Here is a 23,643-nt window from a genome sequence, read left to right as displayed (position 1 = left end):
TAATCCAGTTCAGCATGATAGAACTAAGCACATAGAGATTGACCGTCACTTTATAAAAGAAAAGATAGTTGAAGGTTTTATAAATGTCTCCTATATAGCTTCAAAAGAGCAACTAGCTTATGTTTTCACCAAGGGTTTTAATAGCAAGTTATTTCATCCTTTAGTTTGCAAGTTGGGCATGTGTAATATCTATGCACCAACTTGAGGGGGAGTGTTGAAGTCTTTGTAAATATTGTCTTTCCTAGTTTAGGTTTATTCCTAATTAGAGTAAATATTGTCTTTCCCAGTTTAGATTTATTCATATTTAGATTACTTGCTATACTGGAACAATCTTTGTATTTATGTATAGTAGAGTAGAGATTGGATAATTACAACACAACATAGAGAAATAAAACTCTCTCTTTTCAAAACTACACTTATAACTAACTAGTTCTATCAACGATAAAGTTAACCTGATTACTTATAATCATTTTGCTGAAAATTCGACAGCATTTTCCCTAAAATTGGACAAAACATTTGTTTCAAAATTTCTGCATCTCAATATCAACATGCACATCAACAATCAACTCAGCCCATCCCTTGGGCAAAAAAACAAATCTCCACAAAGTCCCTTCCTCCAACATTAATTCATAAATCAATCTCACCTTTATCATTCACAAATTAGAATCACAATAATATAATTCTAACTATAATTTGTATTAATCAATCAATTTCCTTACTCATTCACTATATAAACTCTATCAACAATATATCACAATATATAAACATATATGCTAATTTTTACTTATAAATGGTACAACAATTACTTAGTTTAAAAATTAGTTAATTAAAAATTAGTTAATGTTCATATATTTATTTGTTCTTAACTCCATATAATTTCATTTTATCTAATTAATTCAAATTATTTCATTTAGCTAATACCAATTTAATATGCCATTATACTTATTCAACTTCTATCCAAACTTTCGGCTAGAAGATTGAACATCTTAAATTTATTTACAATTGGCTTACATCTTAAAATCAGGTTGCATAATCGGAATCAGCACAAAGAGGAGAAGATTCTTTCTCTGAAGCCTTGCCAGAGCATCACTGGCCGGTCACCGAATCGCTGCTGCCGACCACTGTGCGCGATGGTAAAAAATTCTACTACATCTAGAAATTGCAAACCATATATCGATTTATTCGTTATGATGAAAGGATCACTAATATTTGGTCAATTCAACATGGGTGTGAACCATTTGGCTGGAAATCGGCCGAAAAGGTTTTGGCTGTCATTATTGGGTCCTCCGATTCTAGCCATAAAAATCAGCAAGAAAGCCATCAAAAGAAATAGGATGAGGAGGGGAGTCTTTTGGTACTAACCTTGGGCCTTGGACTTGCTGAAAACAATGTATATTGCCGGAAAACAGAATGCAATGGTGCCGCAATCTTTTGACCTATATATTTTGCAAACGAAGCTCAAACAACGCAAACCGAAGGTCGAATCTCAGTCCTTGCGATATGTATAATTTTAGAGTCCTCATTTGCCAGATTCCATGGAGTTCCGCCTAAAAAATGAAATGGAATGGTGATGGAGACTTGTCGGCTTCGAGTAGAAGGAAGAAGGAGATTTTCCTCATTTTCTCTCTCCTAATTTGCCTTTATACTCTGGTTCGGTTCAATTTTGATTTGGTCCGATTCGATCGAAATTCCACTTGGCTTTTAAATGATTTAACCCGATTTTCTTATGGTTGAACCTTATTCAATTATTCCCTAACCAATGAATTTAAAATATTAACGAAAATTATCTCATTAGCCATAATTTAGATTATTTGGCAATTTGATTTAATTTTAACTTAAAGGGTTTTGAAAATAATATATTAAGTCATTTCAGTTGTCTCATAATCTACTAAATTCATTGCAACATTGGAGAGCACGTGTCACCCTCCTTATTAATTAGTATCACAAAATAAACTTTATTTGTTTCTATTTTATATTTTGTTTTTTGCCTTTGATTGAAGAAGGATGTATAAATTTATGACTTTTTTGGTGGGTTTGTCATGTACGTCGGTTGGAGAGCTTTATTTCGAATTGAAGTCATCCTATTACATATTCACGAAGTATAGTTAAAATTAAATAACAATTCTTATATTATAATAATTATTAAAATTTTAGTTAATTAATATTTCAAATGATATCTAAATATATTTGTATGCATGCATTTTAATTGTTTAATTGACTAATTTGTTATATGTATCAAGTTTGTTCATTTATATTATCAGCTTAATAATAATGTTGTTTACTTATTTATAACTAAAATGTACATTTAACTAAGAATATTGTATGCGTAAAATTTATTCTTGAAAATTGTGAAAATAAAAAAAATAAAAAAATATAAATTTTATTTATAGTAAACTAATGAATACAACATCTACGTGGAATCTCCTATTACAATAAAGATTATCCTCTGATTCTTCTCTTTATTTTCGCAAATACAATTCAAGGGTCGAAATGACTTGATCTTGAATATGATTCAACAGGCGAAAAAACTTAATGTTGAATTGATGTAGAATGACTTTGAGCACAATTCAAATGTCAATGAGACTTGATCTTGAATTAAAACTGAAAGAATTTTGTTTCTTTGGACTTGGAAGAGATTTTTTATAGTCTTGCGTTCGACAAAACTTTGAAACTTCTTTTCTGTCTTTTTCTCTATATATCTGTGTATCTCGTATGTGAAGAAAGACATCATATTTATAGAGATTTGAGGGAGTACTTTTGCAAAGTATGTAATTTGATTGGTCCACTTGACAATCTCTTATTTGTTGTTGCAGTGTCACTTATCTAATGTAGACGCCTAACTTATTCGCCAAGATTTAATTTAATTGATCCACTTGGCTAATTTTTATTGGACCTTTACTATATTATTTATCTATGCAGTGCATAATATTTATCCAATAATTTTATTTTAATAACCATTTAAATATTTTGATTGGTTATTAAAATAAATTATTTAATTTAACTAATAAATAATTTAATTGGCTAATTAAATAATTATATTAATTAATTAAATTAACTTAATAAAATTTTGGTGTTTACAGATGCCCCTCGAGACTTGTTCATGCACTTGTTTTAAACAGGTTTCGAAAATTTGAAGAAGACGATTTTTTTTTTTCAATTAACTCATGCCCTTTTTTATGCATGTATTTCATTTTTGTTTGCATGGTCCAATTTAATGAGCCAAAATTTTTTTTAACTTGAATTTTCAAATTAAAAATTTTAGGAACTCCAATTTAATAGGCTAATTAATTTTTTTTAGCCCAAATGGTGAAACTCTAATAATTTTTTATAATTAGAATTTCTAATTTTTTTTATTTCTTGTTCTTTCCTTGAAAATTTTGGAGTTGAGAATTTAAATTTTTATTGAATTCGGGGTTAAAGAATTAATCCTTATCGAATTTGGAGTTTAAAAGTTTAAAACCTTATCGAATTCGTTGACAAATCTTCCATAAAAAAAAGCCTTCGTCTCAAACTTTCTTTTTCTTTATATATATATATATATATATATATATATATATATATATCAAATTGAAGCAAACGGTTAAGCTCCTATCCCGTCACAGTGTCCAGGTACGTCTCTTTTGTCTTAGCAATAAAAATTAACCTAGCAGTATCTGTTCCATGAAAAGAATAACTGACGATTTTATTTTATTGGCTCATGACTGTATTAGCATACAGTATCTTGTCCAAGAATAGCAGTATCTTGTCACATTCTCTTCATTCTAAATTCCATTACTGTATTAGCATACACATATATATGCCAAATTAATGCTATATAAAACATTAGCATATGAATACATCATGGCCCACATCAATACTTTGCTTTAATTACCAATTCCCAATCTGAGATCTCGTTCTCGTTCTTTGTTTTTTTTTTTTTTCCCTTTAAATCAATATCAATGACAAGTGGCTTATGATTGCCATGATTAAATCTCAACTTTGAAGATTATATATTCATGTGCGCTGATGCTTGCATGCTTCAACATATATGATTAATAATCCAACACTTTAGCCCCAATGTTATTAAACTCGGTCGGGACATTGACCTGGCCAAAAGAGTAGGTGGATGGTTAATATATATATATATATATTTTGAGTAATTGTTCAATTATTGCATTGCTTTTTTTTCTAATGAAAATAATTAATTATGATTCATGGTTTGTGATTAATTGAATTTTAATTGTTTTAACGGAGGTTATGTTCTACTTTGATAAAATACTTAATTAGCAAGTTAAATTTATTTCATGATACACATGGTAACTTAATTAATATCATTCTCTAATCATTGGAGTAGTATATTAAAAAAAATACAAGACCATAAAAGACTAAGAAATTAGAAGATATAAACACTCTAACAAGCTTTCATACTCAAAAGTAACCTAAAAGAAGATATAAGGCCCCACCATTATAATAAAGAAGACAAAAAGAAGAAAGTGCATTTAGACTCTTACGTGTAGAGAAAATTAGAGATTTGTTTGCTTGATATTTGAATGACCTGATTGACAGTCTTTGCGGCAAAATATAATATTACATGTAAAAAGTAGTGAAACGTCAGAACTTTCATCAAATAGCGTACTTTTACCCTAAAATTAAAATCGGACTGGGTTTTATGGGTCTCTATGGGTTGAATGGTTCTCCAGGTTTAACCGCAGTTTAGCCGGTTGAACTCCGGTTTTATTGCTTAACTGATTCAAATGCAAAATCAGCTGGTTATGAGTCTGATTCACCAGTTTTCTAGGTCAACCCGCCAGGTCGAGCCGCGTTTAATAATAGTGCTTTAGCCTTTGCAATATTAACATGACGATAAGTCAATTCATGACCAATATTAGTTGTATAGTCAGGCCTCTTTTTCATTTTTTTTTCAACTCTTATGAAATTGATGAGGATGCTCTTCAATTTCAAAGTTTTGTCTTTAAGCAATTTGATTGGACTATATTGGAGCCAAAACACCTGGAATGATCTTGATTCAAATCCTAGGATGATCTTCACCTTTCAAAGATCTGCCGACATATATATTAGAGCCAAAACACCAAGCAAAGTAGACCCACCTCACCTTATGGATTGGACTATCGAACGTACTTGTGAATTTCAACTTTCACATGAAGTAGTTAAGCGCGCCCAATGCCGTTTGTTACATTCTTCACTTCACTCGCTTCGAACTCCATCAAATAATCTTGCCCTTTTGAGAAGTCACATCCACAACAATGAAGTTTCTTGGCATCCTTCTTTCAAATTTATTGGTGAATTTTTCTTTATCAAATGCTATTGGGAGTGGCTTGAAGTTGTGTTGGCAAGTAATAAGCAACCACTTTTGAAAGCCAAGGTGTATCATGCTTTTTTCACATCACTCCTCACCTACGATCTCTTCCCCATCGTCATTCATCATTTCTGTGAACATTAGAGTGCTTCAACAAATACCCTTTTCCTCCCAACTGGGGAAGAGTGGATTTCTCTTTGGGATTTGAAGTTCCTAGGAGGACTTCCATTCAATAGCTCATTTCATGATGAGATGATCCCTTCAGCTGCAGATTTTACTGGAGTCGATGGAGGTGGAACTCCTTTCTTACCGCGAAATTGCAAATACTTATTTCATGTATACTACAAAAATGCCAAACGGGTTGAGAACAACTTTGAGTTGAATGTTCGAAACTTGGTGAACTTTTGGTTTTGCGGTCCTATTAGATATCTTGAGCCTCCTGAAAAAGACTACACTAAAAGAACTGCTACTTCCAAGAAGAATTTAAATCCTTCAAGTGTTATTAGTAACAAATTACTGCAGGATGCAACCTGGCAAAAGCCTTTTGAAATTCTAAACATAGAAGATGATCTACGAGAAGAAGTTTACTTGGTTGCTTTAATTTCTTGTTGGCTATGCATGTTTGTACTTCCACATGAACCAGTGAATCTCATTCGTCCATGCACCTTCAAAGCTGCAGGCATAAAGCGGAACACTTCATCAATTTTTGTTCAAGCTTCTCGCTCAATCTTGAATTTTTTTTTTTTTTGCATGACTGTACTTACTAAAATACCAAGCTGCCTATGTACTCGCTTTTGGAAGGATCAAGTCATAATGTAGTTCAGCTGCATGTTTTTGTTTTGTCTTTTTTTTATTAGCCATTCACAGTTTTAGTTCGTACGAGCCAAGAGCACTGTCAAGCTTCTTATTGGTAGAACTAGATCGCCTAATTGAAAAGACCGGATTTGCACCTTCTTGTTAAAAGATTTGCACATTCGAGCTTGATAACACTCCAAATGTTGCTGCGCTTCAAGTTGTTTTTCATCCAATGCTTTTAACTCTTGCAAGCGAAGCCAGCCAAGCATTATCTTCGTTTGAAAGACCTTCTTGGATGACAATTCTCAAGGATGGAATTTGTTGTTCGAGATAGAGAACAGCTTCTATACCATAAACAAGCAAATATGGAGTTGCTTAAGTTGATGTTCTATATGTAGTTAAGCCCATAAGGCTTTCCCTAGTCTTTCATGCCAATCCTTTTTTGATTGATTGACTATCTTCTTGAGAAGTTTGCCAAAAGTGTTATTGAACGCCTATGCAAGACCATTTGCTAGTGCATTGTACATTAACGAAATATATTGCTTAGATTTGAATTGCTCACATAACTTGTCCATTCTCCATGAATTATAACTTGTCCATTTGCTGGTGCATGATTAACCGAGGCACACTATAACAATAAATGATGTTTGTTCTAATAGAGCTCACCAAAGTCTGCTTTTTGATTTCTTTATATGAAGCGACTTCAACCCATTTTGAGAAGTAATCAATTGCAACAAGAATGTATAGGTGGCCACTTGAACTTTTTGGAAGTGATCCCACAACATCCAATCCCCAAGCTTCGAAAGGCCATGATTCTATTGTTGGGTGAAGTGGTTCAGGAGGTTGATGAATTAAGTTTGCATGTAATTGACACTCTTGACATCTTTTGGCATAATTCATGCAATCCATCACCATCGTAAGCTAATAGTACCCCATTTGAAAGTGCAACTTTGGCCCAGATTGATGTGCACCACAAACACCTGAATGTGCTTCTTCTAAAGCTTTGGTAGCTTCTTTCTCTCCAAGGCAGCGTAGAAAAACTCCATTGTAAGAGTGATGATAAAGCATGCCTTTGAAGCTTATGAAGCCAAAAGCTTGTCGTCTTATTTCAGCTTTCTTCTTTGGATCATCTAGCATTTTTCCATGCTATAGATAATTGGTAAGTGGTTTTTGCCAATCTTCTTTTTGAACTTCATAAACGGAGACAACATCCATCTCTTCGAGTTCAACATCCAACATTGGTGGTACTGCCCATCTCTTGCATACTAGCACTTTTGCTTCTACATCTAGCAATGCTAGAGTTGACGCTAAATTTGCTAAAGCATTAGCTTGGTGATTTTCCTTTCGTAGTACATGCTCGATGGAAGTACTATCAAACTGAGAGAGAAGCTTACAACATAATTGAAGGCAATAATTCTGGCTTTCTTACTACATAAAGGAAGAGTACTTGATTGATAACCAACTTCGAATCTCCAAATATCCTCAAGTTAGATATCTCCATGTCAATTGCCATTTCTAGGCCAAGTATCAAAGCTTGATATTCTACAATATTATTTGAGCACCTCTCGACTAAGTTGAACATCAAAGGTAAGATTTCCAATTATGGATTGATGAAGACAACTCTAGCTCCTACACCCATCTGACTTGATGCACCATCAAAGAACATTCTCCAAGATTGTGGAACTTCAACAAGGAAAACTTCTTCGTTTGGCAACTCTTCAAAGAACTTCCAATCATTAGGAATAAGATGGTTTGTAAGAAAATTAGCAAGGACTTGCCCTTTTGTTGCTCTTTCTAGGATGTATGTGATCTTAAACTATTGGAGTAATAGAGCCCACTTCGCTAGTCTTCTAGACAAGACTAGTTTGGCCATCAAATATTTGACGAGAACACGTGAAATCAACCGAATTGAATGAGCCTACAAGTAATGCCTCAGTTTTTTTATAGCAAACATTAGTGCTAAACACATCTTCTCAATCGGCGAATAGTTCAGCTCAACATCAGTTAGTGTTCTACTGAGATAATACAATGCATTCTCCTTTCCTTCATCATTTTCTTGTGCTAATAGTGCTCCCAGAGAGCATTTTTGAGTAGCAATATACAAGATGAGAGGACGTCCTTGTGTCGGCGCTCTAAGAACAGGTGATTCATCAAGTATGACTTAATGCTTTTAAAGCATTGCTACATGCTTCATCCTATTCAAAAGGGACACCCTTTTTCATGACTCGACTGAATGGCTGACATCGACCGACTAAATTTGAAATGAACCTTCAAATGTATGCCAATTTCGCTTGTAGGCTTTTGAGGTCATGAATGTTGCGAGGTTTCGACATTTTGAGGATTGCATCAATTTTTGGCTGATCAATCTCAATACCTCGGTGCCTCACAATGAATCCTAAAAATTTTCTTGACGAGACTCCAAATGCGCATTTTAGAGGATTCATCTTTAGTTGGAGTTTAGGTAAACATTGAAATACTTGTCGAAGATCATGGATGTGGTCAGTTGCTTTCTTTGACTTTATAACTAGATCGTCAACATAACATTCAACATTTTTATGGAGCATTTCATCAAAGATCTTTTGCATCACAAGTTGATAAGTAGCACCAGTGTTCTTCAATCCAAAAGGCACAATTGTGTAGCAATATATACCTTTCGATGTTCAAATTGTCATTTTGCATCCTTGGCAGCCATTGGGATTTGATTGTAGCCAGACAAGCCATCCATGAAGGAAAGCCATTCATAACCAGTTGTGCCGTCTACCATAATTTTAATGATGGGAAGAGGAAAGTCATAATTTGGACATGCATTGTTTAGATCTCAAAAATCTACACAAATTCTTAATTGTTCATTTTTATTTTTGACAAGAACAATGTTTAAGATCCAAGTAGGATACTTGACTTCCCTTATGAAACTGGCATCAATGAGTATATTGACTTCAGCTTCTATTGGTAGAATCAATTCTGGACGGAATCGCCTTTGAGCTTGTTTCACTAGCTTTACCCTAGGTTTGATTGCCAAGTTGTGGACTGCTACCTGAGGATCTAATCCCAACATCTCTTTATAGAACCATACAAAGGCATTTCGATACTCCCGAAGCAATTCAACATACTCCATTTCCTCCTTAGGCAAAAAATTTGCACTAAAGAAAATTGGGCGAGGCTCTTCCATTGTTCCGAAATTGACTTCTTTTAGCTCATCAACTATAGTTTTATTTCCCTCTTCCAAAGCAAAAGGAGCATCCTCAGCATTTTCCTCAACAAGATTTTGGTCTTGATCCTTGTCTTCAAAAGTAATATGGCCAAGCATCACTACATCAACTTTTTCTTCCTCAAGCTGATTGGAGACTTGGCCAGTTATAACCATAGTATTGGTTTTGGCTTCAATATAGATCTTGTAGTCACCACCCACTTAGTTTTTCTTTTCATCTGAGAGGGTATTTTGCTAGACAAGCCGTTGCAATCTATTGTAATAGTAGACTGCTTCTTTTTATTCTTCTTTCCTTTGCTTGGTTTTGAAATCCCAAGTCTTTAGTGGATGAAGGTTCTACTTTTCTTAGTATCTGCACTTTCTAGAGTTCTAATTCGATCAAAGACCGAAATACGATAATCGACTGAAAATAGAAGCTCTCAAAACTTCGCTTTTTGCCTCCTCTATTTCTGTAGCAGAAATATAATTAGAGGTTTCTTTTCTAATTTCCAAGTGTAAAGGAGCAGAAGCTTGATACCCTTGGCCAACTTTAGACTTTTGATCAGCAGTATTCTTCTCCTTCCATACTTTGCGAAACCTAGTTGATGATTGTTCACCGCCACCATTCTTGAAATCCGTTGTCAATTTGGCCACATCAGTAGAAACATACGCTTTAGCCAATAGTTTATAAGCATTAGGGTCAAATCCACTTGTTCTTTTGGCTAGCAATGCTCCAAGCTCAACTATTGGGCTCTTGGAAGGCCTTGTAATACCTTTCAATGGTGACATGAAACTGTAAGGAAAACAAAACTAGTGAATGGTAAAGTCAAATCGTTCAAGCCTTGTATGATATTTTCTTGATTTAAGGAAGAAGATTGATCATCTTTGCCTTTGGAGACATGTACAAATCGAAGCTTTATTTTTTTAACAACTGTTTGACTTGTCTTTGCTATAGCATCATGCTCCTTTCTTTTGCTGAGGAAGATTCCCACTTCTTCAATCTTCATTATAGAAGCCCTTACTTCAATATCCTTACGAGCTGGTTGAATTTCTTCAATCGAAAATTCTTCAAAGTAGAACTTTGCATCGACGAAATGTGATTCAGCTTCAGTGAATGGCTTCGAATCAACTATGACTGTTCATACTTTTTCATCTTTTCCATGAATCTAAGGACACCCTAACAATATGTTGTAAGATGTTCTTGCATCAATCACATGAAAAAGAACACTTGACTCCATCTTGTCAATAGGCAACTGAAGCTAAATTCAACCAACAACCCTTTACTCGTTCTAGTTGAAGCCATGTATCGTAAATCAATTTTGCTTCAGTTCATCCATTAGTGTGTTAAGTTCCTGGAAGGTCTTTGTGACGGCTGAACCTAGATCAAGCAAGATTCGATTTACCTTTCTTTTACAAATATAACCTGCAACAAACAAAGGACGATTATGAGGCTTATCACCAAGCACGTGATCTTCATCAGTAAAGGTGATATTTTCAATAGCTGTATAGTAGGCCCTTGCTTCTTGAGTATCCTCATTGTTATCTTGTTTTAGCTCTCCTTCAATATAATAACATGGAAAAGACAATTTAGCATCCATCAACTCCTTTGGCATCTATTCCGCTAAAGTAATTAGTTGCCTGGGCTTTTTTCTGTGTAATCTTCTACCCGTGGTTCGAAGATCTTTCTCGACTTTCGAGACTTTGGTTGAATTTTTGAGGAAGTTAGTTGTGTTGATTTGACAAACTTCTTAAACACCTTACCTCTCTTTGGAATTGCTTTGGATGGAAGTGGGTTCCTCCTTTTACTTCTTTTGCGAGTAACCAAAGTCCATCCTTCATCTTCAAACTGATTCTCAGTAGGCTCATTGCTCATAGCAGTGTTCCCATCTCCTTGTATCAAGCTGAACTCATTTGGCATAGAAGCTTATTTTGGAATAAACACCTCAATTTGAATCGGGTCTAAAGAGCCAAGCCTTATTGTTTCTTTTCTTGTGGAGATCGACGATTCATCAACCACTATAGTTGTCAAATTCGCAGTTGCTTCCTTCTCATCAAAAGTGATGCCACCATTCTTCTGTAACTCTATGATTTTGTCTTTTAAGACAAAGCATCTCCCAACTGGATGGCTAATTAGCCTATGATACTTACAGTAGTTTGGATCATCCACTCGATTTGCTTCCTCCAGGCATTTCATCTTTGGCAATTGGATGAGTTTAGCTTTAAGCAGTTCATCCAACACGCTTGAAATGTTAGAATCAGAAAAGGGTAGCTCTTTTCTTGCCTCTCCTTCAAAGTAGCCTTTTTCCTCTCTATTGGCTGACAAGGAGTGACCTTCACATGCTGCTTCTTCTAAGTCCTAGGTTGTAATTTGATTTACATTGTTGTTACAGCCATAGACTGCTTACTTTTTGACTTAATAGGTGTTTTAGTGAGTTTCCACACTTTCAACTTATCTTTCCCCTTTTTTGGTTCCTGAATTGGGATATTTTGATTCCCATGATAAAAAATACTGAGCTCCATGTCATGAGCCTGAGTAGCCAACTCTTCAAAAGTATGAGGCTTGATCCTTTGCAGGATGTAGCGGAAGCCCCAATGCATGCCCTTGATGCACATATCAATTTTTAAGCATTCTCCATCTTTCAATGTAGTTAATGCAGATTCCTTCTTCCATTGATGAGTAGCAGTGAGTTCAATCATACTAACTACACATTTGCTGTTATAGAAGCGATTGAGGAATTCCCACTCGAGTTGTTCCCAAATATCAATAGAACAAGGCTTGAGATTAGTATAAAAAACAAATGTGTTTCCTTTCAAGGACCGAACGAATTGTTTGACGAGAAGATCATTGTTCGTGCCAGCATTATTTCAAGTTTCCACAAAGTGGGCTACATGCTGTCTTAGATTTCTCTTTCCATCAAATTGTTGAAATTTGGGAGGTTGATAATTTGATGGCATCTTCATCATGTCGATCCTCAAGTATGAATTTCAGTAGGTGTAAGAAGGCTGCATTGTAGTTTCCAACTGATCTTTCAGAGCGTCTTTAATCAACTTCTTCAGTTGAATAGTTGAGATAGAGTCATCAGTAGTAAGTTTGACACCTTTTCTGGGGTCTCCTGTGACGAAATCTTTTTCAGTGGTGTAGACCCTTTTGATGCAGACTCATCCTTGTCAAACATTTGACTTTTCCCTATCATGCCTTCTAACCTGTTCATGAGATAGGCAATTTGGCTATCTTTCTCTTGAAGAGCATGATTGAGAGGTTCTAGCTGCAGCTTCAAAGCATCCAATTGTTCTTATCTTGATACAGTTCCAATCATCATAACAAACATGACATCAGAAGAGTTTGTTGAAACAGATGACCACTATTGGGAAGCGTTTTTCTCAGCAAGCTCCATAAGAATTGGCGAAGCAACAACAGCTTGTTGAGGCAAAGTGTAACGCCCCAAAAATTTTCGAATCTTAAATGGTATTATTTTATCGGGTCATGAATGGTGCTGCAGAGAGGGGGATAATATTTTATTTAGACCCGAGGAAGATATTGAGTATAATTAACTATGGATGGATAGTGATTTATCGGTCTATGAATAGTACCATCGGTCTGTGAATAGTAGTACCGGTCAAAAAATCAGTATTATTTTGGTTCGAAAAAATTACTGTCTATGTTTTATATTTTATTTAATATTTTTGGAGTATACATACATGATTTTTATGGGTAGAAGGTAAGTAATGAATATTTTTGGAGAATTTAGATAATTAGTGAATAGTGAATTATGGTGTTATATTAATTAAGGAAATTTGAGGAATTATTTTTATGGAGTCAATTTGAGAATTTTGTGGAGAAAAATAATATTTTGAAGGAATTTAATTGGATAATATTTTTAGCCATTAGATGAGATTACTATTGACTTAATCTTAGCTATCCATTGTGGGAAACGACTTAAATACCCTTTGATCACCTTATGAGGTCAACTCCAATAATTGAGCAACCACTTTTTTTTTTTCTTATTCTTCTTCTCTTCAACGTGAACTTCCTCTCCTCCTTCTCTTTGTTTTTCTCCACTTCCTACTTAGCTAAATCCACCAAATTTTTTCCATCCAACTTGATTTAAGAAATAAATTCTAGAGAATTAAGGTTGAAAAGTGGTTTTTGTTGAATTATTTCAAGAAATTTGGACATTCTCTACTTTAGCCAAAGGTTGGGGAAACCTTCTACTAAGGTGTAAGGCAAAGCTAAGGCTTAGGAAACTTTAATCCAAGCTTGTTTTTAAGGTTAGTGTTCATAAATACACTTACCTTACTTTAATTTTTGATTTTGTGCATATATGCTATCATGTGTATATTTTGGGATTTTGTATGAAATGATTGATTTGTTGAACTTTGGTTGCAATGACATGCTCTTGGGTGATGTTTGATGAGTATTTAGTATGTGGTAGAAATCTCTTGTAACACCCACCGCCCAGTCCCGAGAGACTCGACGGCGGATGCCACATTCGGTGCCGGAGACACCGTCTTAACCAAAATAATATCGACTTCCGGACTGGTGGTACTATTTACACACTGGTAAACTTACTCTTTCAGACACAGAAAAATGGGGCGTTACATCTCTACCTTATATCTTTGTCTTTCATGTGCTTTTTATGGTTAAAGTAAGCTGAATTTGGGAAAAATGTGTTTATTGGGTGAGATTAAGGACAATTTCTCGATCCTTTCTATTCTCCATTTATGTCTAATTCCTTCATGAAAGTTATAGGTCTACTTCTTAGCTTTCCAACCCATCCTCTTATGTCCAATTTGGATATATATATATAGCTCAACTTATGGCTGAAACACCCAAACTGACTCTGTTATGTCGAGCCACATGCATCTCTGAATTGAGTGCCCATTTTGACCACTATAATGGCAAGATTATGTTCTGATTTCTTCATGAAAGTTGTTGCCCTATATCTTAAGACTTCCCTGGTTTTGGATTGGTTTAATATGAGTGTTTGGATAAGTAGAAATTTAAGAAACATTGGACTTGGTTCTGCTGAATTGGGTCTGGACTATTGGTTTGTGTTCCTAGCTTTTGTTTACTATCTTACAGATTGATCTGGGCTGTATTTCCTTCATAACATTTGTAGAATTTTTTCTTAGCTTTCTAATGAATCTAATTTCATTCACTTTGGAGATCTATAACTCAATTTATGTCTTAAAAACCCAGCAAAGGTCAAGGTTATTTTAATGCTGAAAATTTCCTATGCCTTGAATCATAGGTTTATTTGGATAAATGTATGTATGAATCATGTGTGATGAGGTTCTCTTGATTATTTGTATATTTTAGGATTTATTTGATGAAAATAAGACATAAGTTTGAAAAGTGTTGTTATAGATATGTTTACATGGATACCTTGGTGCATAAGAGTGATGTTAGCATACTTGATTGAAGGAGGAAATTCCTCCCTTTAGTTTTCATTAAGAGGCTGAACCACCCTAAGGTGATAAGGCTTACTTAATTTCTTTTTATGATATGCTATATATATGACATAAGTATGATTATTTTGATAACTTTCATATGTTTAGAGTTTATAAAAAAAAGGGTACTTAAAGTGTATGTGCTTTGAATGTCGAATAAGGAAAGTATGATTTTATATGATAGGAAATGACTTAAGATAAATTTCATTATGACTTTAAGAAAGTTTTAAAAGAAAATGAATTTATGAGAAATTTCCTATATTAAGTAATTATGTTTACGTATGAAGTTTACTTGAGTTATTTAAGTTCTAAAGTAAGCTTACATTATGATTTCAAGAAGACTAAAGAATAAGACCGGTTTTATGAGAAGTGTTATCAATTAAGAATGAAAACAAGAATTTTGGGCTCTAATATACTTGGTGTGAATTTGATGCGTGATTTGATTTTATTATGTAAGATGAGCATGCTCAGCATTTGATGTCATTATGATAAGAAGCTATGATCATATGCTAGGCACGTGGGTGCCTTATGTTAGGGCGGACGCGCTCTATATGTTATGAATAAGATGGCGACCTAAGACCATTATGAAAAGGTTGGCGACCTAAGGCCATTATGAATAAATTCTGAAAACCTATCTGCTTCTCTTTCTCCTAAGTGTATGCGACCCCTTAGAAAATATTTGTAAGGTAATTAAATGAATGTGATCATATTCTTTTAGTAAACCTTACTTTGGAAATTTATGATTATGTTATCAAATGAATTTCAAAGCATGATATTTCGGTACATGGTTTTAAAATAAATAGTATGTGTATTGGTATAATAAATGTTCAAGTAATGAATTTATGATTTGAAAGAATTGAATTATTTATGTTATTAATTATAAGTTTATTTGATATCTCTATGTAAAGAACTAAAGTATTTATGGTGATTAAATGTTTATGTAAAGGATTTATGGTATAAGGAACTAAGTATTTATGTTGCTAAATATGAGTTTATTTGATATTTCTTTTGCTATAAATGTAAATATATGTTGAAATTTAATGACTCTATGATTGTAAATGATTCTATGAAATTTGTGTTTTAAGTAAGTTGCCATCGCAACTTTGGTAAGTATGTGAATTATGAGCACCACTGAGTTTTATACTCAGCGCGTTGATTTTATCACGCGCAGGTTAAAGACCGTGGTTGCTGCTTGAAGACTAGAAGAGCAACATCAGAGCAGAAGAGACTATTGTGGTAATAGTAAATTGAGATTTATGTAATTAAAAATTATGACATTTATAATTAATAGAGTTTCGGAGATTATGTTATTTGAATTATAACTTAAGCATGTAATTATCAATTATGTTGGTGTATATATATTTGAAGATAAGCATAAGATTTATTAAATGATTTAATATAGAATATTTTAAGATAGTTGGTATGATTAGTTTATTAAGACTTGATATATAAATAATGAATGCAATTAATTGATGACTATTAAATGCTATTGAGGATTTATATGGTTATGAAGATATAGAAGTGTTGTTGTGTTATGATGATTATTTGGAGATGTTGGGAGTTTGGAGTTTAATTGGGAGTGTTTTGTATTCACATGTTTGGCGAGCTCAGTTTTTAAAGAGAAATTCTTACAGTATTTCTGTAGAATTTTTCCCAATCTATATATCAAAAAAAAAAAAAAAAAAGAAACGAAATGAAATGATTATAAAAAAAAATTATTATTCGCTAAACTTGTGAATACTCAATTACTTCTAATTCATAATCTAATTTTATGATTTATATGTTAAGTTAAGACGATGTTTCTGGCACCGAATGTGGCATCCGCTATCGAGTTTCTCGGGATCGGGCGGCGAGTGTTACACAAAAGAGTCGTCTTTACATAAATTTCAGTGATGGACTTTGTCTTGATATTTGCATTAGGACTCGAGTCAGTAGTATATCTGACATTGAGAGAATTTGAAGCGCCAGTTTGTGTGACCTTTGAAGTGGCAATGATCTTTTTTGGTGCCATTTGAATCTTTCGGCTGATTTGTCAAAACTCCGAGATTTGCAAGGTAAAGAGATGAGAGGTAGAGAAGTCCAATTGGACATGCCAGAAATCTGTATCTGTAAAATTTGTTCCTGAAAATTGAAAAAACAAAAAAAAAAAAAAAATACAAAAATACAAATTGCATTTATAGTAAACTAGTGGATACAATCTCTATATGGAATCTCCTATTACAATGAAGATTGTTCTCTGACTTCATTGTCGCAGATACGATTCAAGGGTCGAAATGACTTGATCTTGAATACGATTCAATGGTCGAAAAGACTTGATGTTGAATTGATGTAGAATGAACTTTGGACACAATTCAAGGGCCGAGAAGACTTGATCTTGAATTGAAGTTGAAAGAACTTTGATTCTTTGGACTTGGGAGAGACTTTTTGTAGTCTTGAGTTCGATAGAGCTTTAAGGCTTCTTTTTGTCTCTCTCTATATGTCTGTGTATCTCGTATGTGAAGAAAGGCTCCTATTTATAGAGATTTGAGGGAGTCCCCTTACTAAGTATATAATTTGATTGGTCCACTTACCAAGCTCTCATTGGCTACTACAGTGTCACTTATCTTATGTAAACGCCTGACTTATTCGCCAAAATTTAATTTAATTTGTCCTCTTGGCTAATTTTTATTGGACCTTTACTACATTATTTATTTATGCAGTAAATAATATTTATCTAATAATTTTATCTTAATAACCATTTAAATATGTTAGTTGGTTATTAAAATAAATTATTTAATTTAACTAACCAATAATTTAATTTGCTAATTAAATAATTAAGTTAATAATTACATTTAGTTAATAAAATTTCGGTGTCTACAAATATATTCAAAAACTTTACGCTATTATAATAATGTTATAGTTCTTTTTATTTCAATTTATTTTTTATATTTATTATTACTTATTTATTTCAAATAGAGTTCTTATTATTCTTTTTAAACATTTGATAATTCATAATAGTTTATAAAAAATAATGATTACAATAACTATTAAAATTATATTTAAATATCCGCGCGCAAAGCACAATTTGTCGACTAGTGGTAGTATAAAAAAGAAGGATATTCCCAAAAGAAGACAACTCGCGAGTGTTATGAGAAGAAAAAGAAGGGCAAAACTATAGTAAAGAATGATAATATTATGTATTACTACAGTAGTCATTTTCCAACATCAAATCTTGTATCTTATATCTTTTAAAAATAAACCATTGGATTACATTTTAAGCAAAAAACCTGTTAACGGCTAAACAAGTTATGTTCTATTTTTATTTTTTTCATATAGATTAGAGTTTTTTTAATATACAAGAAGGACACGTACATACCCACAACTTGTTCATAAAGAAATTAAAATAAAAAAATGAGATTGAAATAAGATGGAAATGGAATAATCAACTCTTATAAGCCATCCGATTTGGACACTCTAAGTGATAATTCGATCTATGAAATTGTCGAGTATTACCATGGATTTTGTGCTGCCATTGTCGCTCTTTTTAATGACGCCAACGATTTCATTTCGACACCTGAAAAATCTATCTCAGACACTGTTTCTATAAGAATAACATTGATTCTCTCGTCTGATATCACTTTTTAAGTCATTAAAGGTGTTATTTTTTTTATTGTTTCTTATCAGTGTTGGGTAATTGTGATTCTAAAAAAATGATTTATTGGATAAGGGAAATTATTTCATCACTGAAATTTTTCAAAATTAATTAACTCGTATTTGCATTTTTGTATATTAGGTATCTAGTCCTTTTATATTTGGTTCCATCTAGTTAAATGATCATTCCATCTAAAATAAGTTGTTTTTTCTGCTTAATCAGACTAAAAATGTAAGAGAGAGGAGAGAGATATATTTTAAAATGATAATGAAATCCTCCTATGGTCATTGCCAAAATATTCTTCGCACCACCGATTGAAGGCGGCTCCTGCTGCTGATGATGGTAGCATATAAGATTTCATCAAAGAATTGATAGAAGTAGCAGGCATATATTATCCAGTCGTTAGAACTACCATCTCAAAAACGCCAACTTAGTTTTCTATAATAAAATAAAAAAAAATCAGAAAAACGTAAAAATATTGCAATCTCACAAAGAAAGATTTTAAAATGAACGGTAATTCTCTATTTTGAATTGAACCCAAGTGCCAAAATCATTATAAACCATTTTTATGGAAAATTCATGTATATACCCTTAGGGAATCTAAAACTTAAAATAGATTAACTGAAAAAAAAAAAAAAAAAGAACAAACAAGAAAACGCCATCTCGCATGCATCACAAAAACCTTAATAAAATTGAAAAATCAAAAAGTAAAAGAACAAAAGAGCAGAAAAAATATAAATATTCCATCCAAAGCAATTCGTTATTTTGAAAAGCAATAGTGAGGCAGTTCCCACTATCTTGGCGCTCAAACACGCAATTTCAGGATGTTTGCACCGTCAAAGGCATTGTTCTTTAATTAATTAAAATAAATATATATAAGAAAAAGTATATAGAGAGAGAAAAGGATGGGCAACAAAGAGAAGATTGAAACAGAAAAAGTTTATTGAAGAGAGAGAGAAACAGATTTGGGGATTTTAAAAAGAGAGAGGAGGTGTAATTTTTTCAGGCATTTTATAATCAAAGATTGAGAGTTGGGCCCATTTCCATGATTGCAGAGGTTGTAGAGAGGAATTGGAACACACCTGGACTAAGTTTATTTTTAATATTATTTATTTATTTATTTATTCTTTGAGTTTGTGTAGTTGCATAGAGAGGTTTGGAGAGTTGCATAGAGAGATTTGAGAGACAAAGGACAAGGATATTTTAGTCATTCACGAGATATTTAACGACAAAAATTATTAAAATTAGACAAAAAGACCCTTTAATGAAATGAAAGTAAACGCTGGGAACTAGATATCTAATAAACAAAAATGCGAGGATGACTTAATTAATTTTGTAAAACCTCAGGGACCAAATTAGATAATTATGAGAATGAGTAGTGTTACTACTAAATGTAGTTAAAGGTTTAAATTTTAATGATACTGAGCAGTTGTTAACATCAGAATAGCATATTTTCTTTTAAGCAAGAAATATTTGAAAAAAAAATAGAACAAAATTTTGAAAACATTTTGATGCTTACAACAATGTATCAGCTATGGAGAAGAATAAACCTGTATATAATGACTTTCAAGCTTTAATATGATTCTCAGTGTTTTCTTGAGAAGAAATAAACATTTTGATGTTTAGTGTTTGGTGAACTGCAGATTATCAAATTAATGACTTTCAAGTTCTAATTTATGAGTTCATGCCTAAAGGGAGTGCAGAAGCTTAGTTACATTCTCAAAAAGTTGCAAGTGAAAAAAAAAAAAGGAAAAGCCTTAATCTTGAGCAAAGATTAAATAGTTCTCTAGGCATAGCTTTTGCACTCCATGTCACGATTCGAAACTATAGGCCGCACTGGCATTAGAACCTAGGTAAGTTTAAGGGCCTCGAGGCCAGTAGTAACCTTAAACCACATGATTCTATCACTTCAGACAAATCTTAGAAACTGTAAACCCATTGTAGAAGCTTAAATTTTGCCCCTAAAAGGTTCAATGATGATATATTTTTTTTTGAATAAATTCGGATCGGGATGCTCGATCGCCCGGTTCTCAGACCAATGGTCCGCCACTGAAATTATCTATGTGTTTAACCATTTTTACTTTTTTGGGTCACCAGGCGTTTCGCGACAAAACCGAGCCTGCTAGCACACTTTCCAGTGCATCGCCTCATTTCTTATGCCACCTGGTCCGATTCTGTAAAAGTCGGCCCGATCTTATTGCGGGGTCGACAGTGGCGTTTTTGCCACATCAGCCCTAAATGGGGCCACCTCACCCTCAAATGTCTATAAATAGACATTGGGGGGTGACCTTTACGAGAGGATTTTTTGAATTAGAGGGTAAATTATTGCTTTTTAAAAACTCAAACAAAAAGATCAAAGGCAACAAGTGTTAACCTTTGATCTTTAGTTGAGATTTTCGTTTATTTAATCATAAAAGACCCCAAAGATCAATCAAAGAATCCTAAAAAAAAACACATTTTTAATCCTCAATCTCGGATTATTAGATCAAGGACCAAAGAGTTGGGTTTCCTCATCCATTTTCATCAAATCTTTAAAGGAATCTCCAAAAGATAGTTTCTAAGAACCTTAAACCTATTTCTCCGCCTTTGTCCTTTCTTTTTCGATGTTTTAAACACCTATTCTAGGTCTGGTTTTGAGGGAAACATAGGATCGACCATTAAGAGGATTCTATGCCTCTGTGGCGCACAGCCGAGCTAGTGGCGGGCGCCATAGGCAAGTGGCTCACGTCACAAGCATGCAGATTCCCCTGTTTTTACTGCGTTAAGCAGAGAAGCCTTCGTGATCAGGGAAAGGCCCTGTGCCACTACGTGTGGCATGTGCCATACGCATGAAGCGCACGCCATAGTCCCTGTGGCGCAAGGCCTTTTAATTCAGAGGCTTTGAATGTATAAAACCCAATAAATGTCCCGATTTAGACATCCAATGACCAAGCTCTGACCTTAAACGGTTCATAATGTGTACTAAGTCAGATATGGATTGACTAAACAACAAAAATGAGATTGAGAATAATGATTGATGTATTTGCTCACCTTCGAAAGATGAACATCAAGATAAAGAATTTAAATCTCAATAACCATTTAAATTCATGACATTTAATTATTGTTCTTTAAATTTCAGTCCTTTATTTTTATGCACTTTACTTTAATCTTTTTTACTCTTTTGTTAATCTAACCCTCTAACCTAAGCATAGAACATCCTAACATTATCATTTGTGTCATTATTGATTGAATGTATGCTTTCTACTTCTGGGAATGATTGCTATTATTTTGTGGTTATTGTTCTTTATATTTGGATTGATGTTTTATTCATTGTGTTAAGCTCAATGTAAAGGGTCCATAAGGACTCCTATTATTGCTTGTTTGTAATATTAAATGGTTTGGAAAATTTAGAGGGGTGAGTGTATATTGTATTATTAGGATGGCTTTGTAACTCTTTTCTCCTCCCTCCTTCTTTATTTATGCTTTTATATTTCTTTTTTATTACGCTTGCAATACTTTGTGTAAATGACATAGTTTGTTAAAAATTGCATTAAAATCGTTTTACATCTCAATTAAAAGTTAATCTCATTATTAATTATTATGAATTAATGAACAACGAGGAGGCCAATTTGACCGAGTGAAATAGGTGCCTAACATCTTCCCATTTCGTACCTAACTCCTGAACCCATCTTTGGTTTAAAATCAAATTAGGAATTGGCTAATTCGAGAATTTTTCCCTAATAAGGGTGGCGACTCCAAAATAAAATTCTTAGCAAAGTAAGAAAACCTTTTTCGAGAATTAAACGAGTTTAATAAAAGAAAACCATTTTGATAAATAAAATCAATCAAGCACGTTCGATTCGGTTCTTTCCAAATTCAATCTTTTGGGAAAACCACGCGTCCTTAGCCTGGCGACTCCACCGGGGATCGAATCCAGAATCTTTGATTTTCAATTTTGGGTTTGAATAAGTTGACTCTGAAAGTTGTCCAATTAGTCACAATTTTTAAATAATATTATTAACTCTAGATTGAGTTTACTTCTTGTATTTATACATATCATTCATGCATTTATCTCTTCTTTATCTCCTTTCCACCCTAAACCCTAAAGGTGATATTGGGGGTCATGATCCTTTCACTCTACTCGACTGTTTAAATCCACCACTAATATGCACCATCCATAAGTCAAGTACCATTTGGTATATCAAAAGAATTGGCACAATTTGTTATCACCAATGCGCTTAGACCCAAAGCAAATGGGAAGAAACAACCAATTCTCACTTATGGAACCCAAGACTTAATAGACCCGACCTAAGCTCATGTAATTTACCCTAATTCCTTCCTTTAGGAAATACCTTAATAAAAAATCATTGTTGCATTCATCCAATAAATGTGTGAGACATCGGTCCAAAACCTCATGATGGTTTATGGGCCCAACCTATATGTCCTAGGGTTTAGAAAAGAATTTGATCTCGAATCGTGTGTGGGAGATATAAGGGTGGAGATTATGCATTTCCTAACTGCCATCCCCTTTGTTTGTATATAATTGTTGTGATTGTGTCATGCTTCTTCCATGCATCATTTAACTTGTTTTCTTGTAGCCATTTAGGTATATTCCATCATGACTCAATCCCAATGATCAAAGCGCTAAAGGGCGAAAGACTTAAGAGAAGTCTTGGAGGCAAAACAAGCTAAAAGAGCTCTTTCCAATAGTGGTCAAGGCCTAAATGCCTAAGAGGGAAGCTCCTTTGATTCCAACTTGAACGAAGGAAGACCAATTAGAAGAGGCTCATCAACTCTTGCTTGAAATAAAGCAAGTGCAACTTGAAGCCACAACTCTCTTCCAAGGCATGGAGGGGCTGTTTACTCTCATGCGCAATATCGCCAACCGCCTTATGGAAATAGGCCACTTCACTCTAGAGGATACAAAGTCATATGAAACCTCTTAGGCATTGAGGTTTAAATATTATAAATATTTAGTAAGGGCCTCAAAAGAACAATGAATGTAAAAGGTTCACTTTTGGAAAGTAATGAAAGAATCTATTTTTAAGCCAAATATTATTGATGTAAAAAGAAAAAAATAGAAAAGCTAAGAAAAAATCTCAAATGTATATAAATAAAGAATCCTGCTTAAGTAATACTATGCTTGAGGCAAAAAGTAAGGGATACAAAATAAGAAATAAGCAATAAGGCATTATAAATATTTGGAGACGAAGTAAGGGCACATTTTACACCTAACAGTTCTTAAGAGCCTCTCTTCGACTTTAGATTTGAGGAGTTGTGATAAACCCTCGATGGAATATAACA

The 23,643-nt window shown here is 33.5% G+C and overlaps 1 long non-coding RNA gene across 1 annotated transcript; it reads right to left on the bottom strand.

Annotated features, from left to right (window-relative positions):
* Window positions 1–736: 736 nt before the first annotated feature.
* LOC110009191 (uncharacterized) lies at window positions 737–1,712 on the bottom strand. The gene is made up of 2 exons (XR_002284061.3): window positions 1,363–1,712; window positions 737–1,152 (listed from the first exon to the last, which is right to left on the bottom strand). It is a non-coding gene; the product is annotated as an uncharacterized LOC110009191 (long non-coding RNA).
* Window positions 1,713–23,643: the final 21,931 nt, after the last annotated feature.

Source organism: Jatropha curcas, chromosome 8, assembly GCF_041381405.1.
Source record: "Jatropha curcas cultivar XTBG-Jc1 chromosome 8, XTBG_Jcur_1.0, whole genome shotgun sequence".
Taxonomy (NCBI): Eukaryota; Viridiplantae; Streptophyta; class Magnoliopsida; order Malpighiales; family Euphorbiaceae; genus Jatropha; species Jatropha curcas.
The sequence above is the reverse complement of the archived record's forward strand: the minus strand, read 5'-3'. Positions and strand labels throughout refer to the sequence as shown.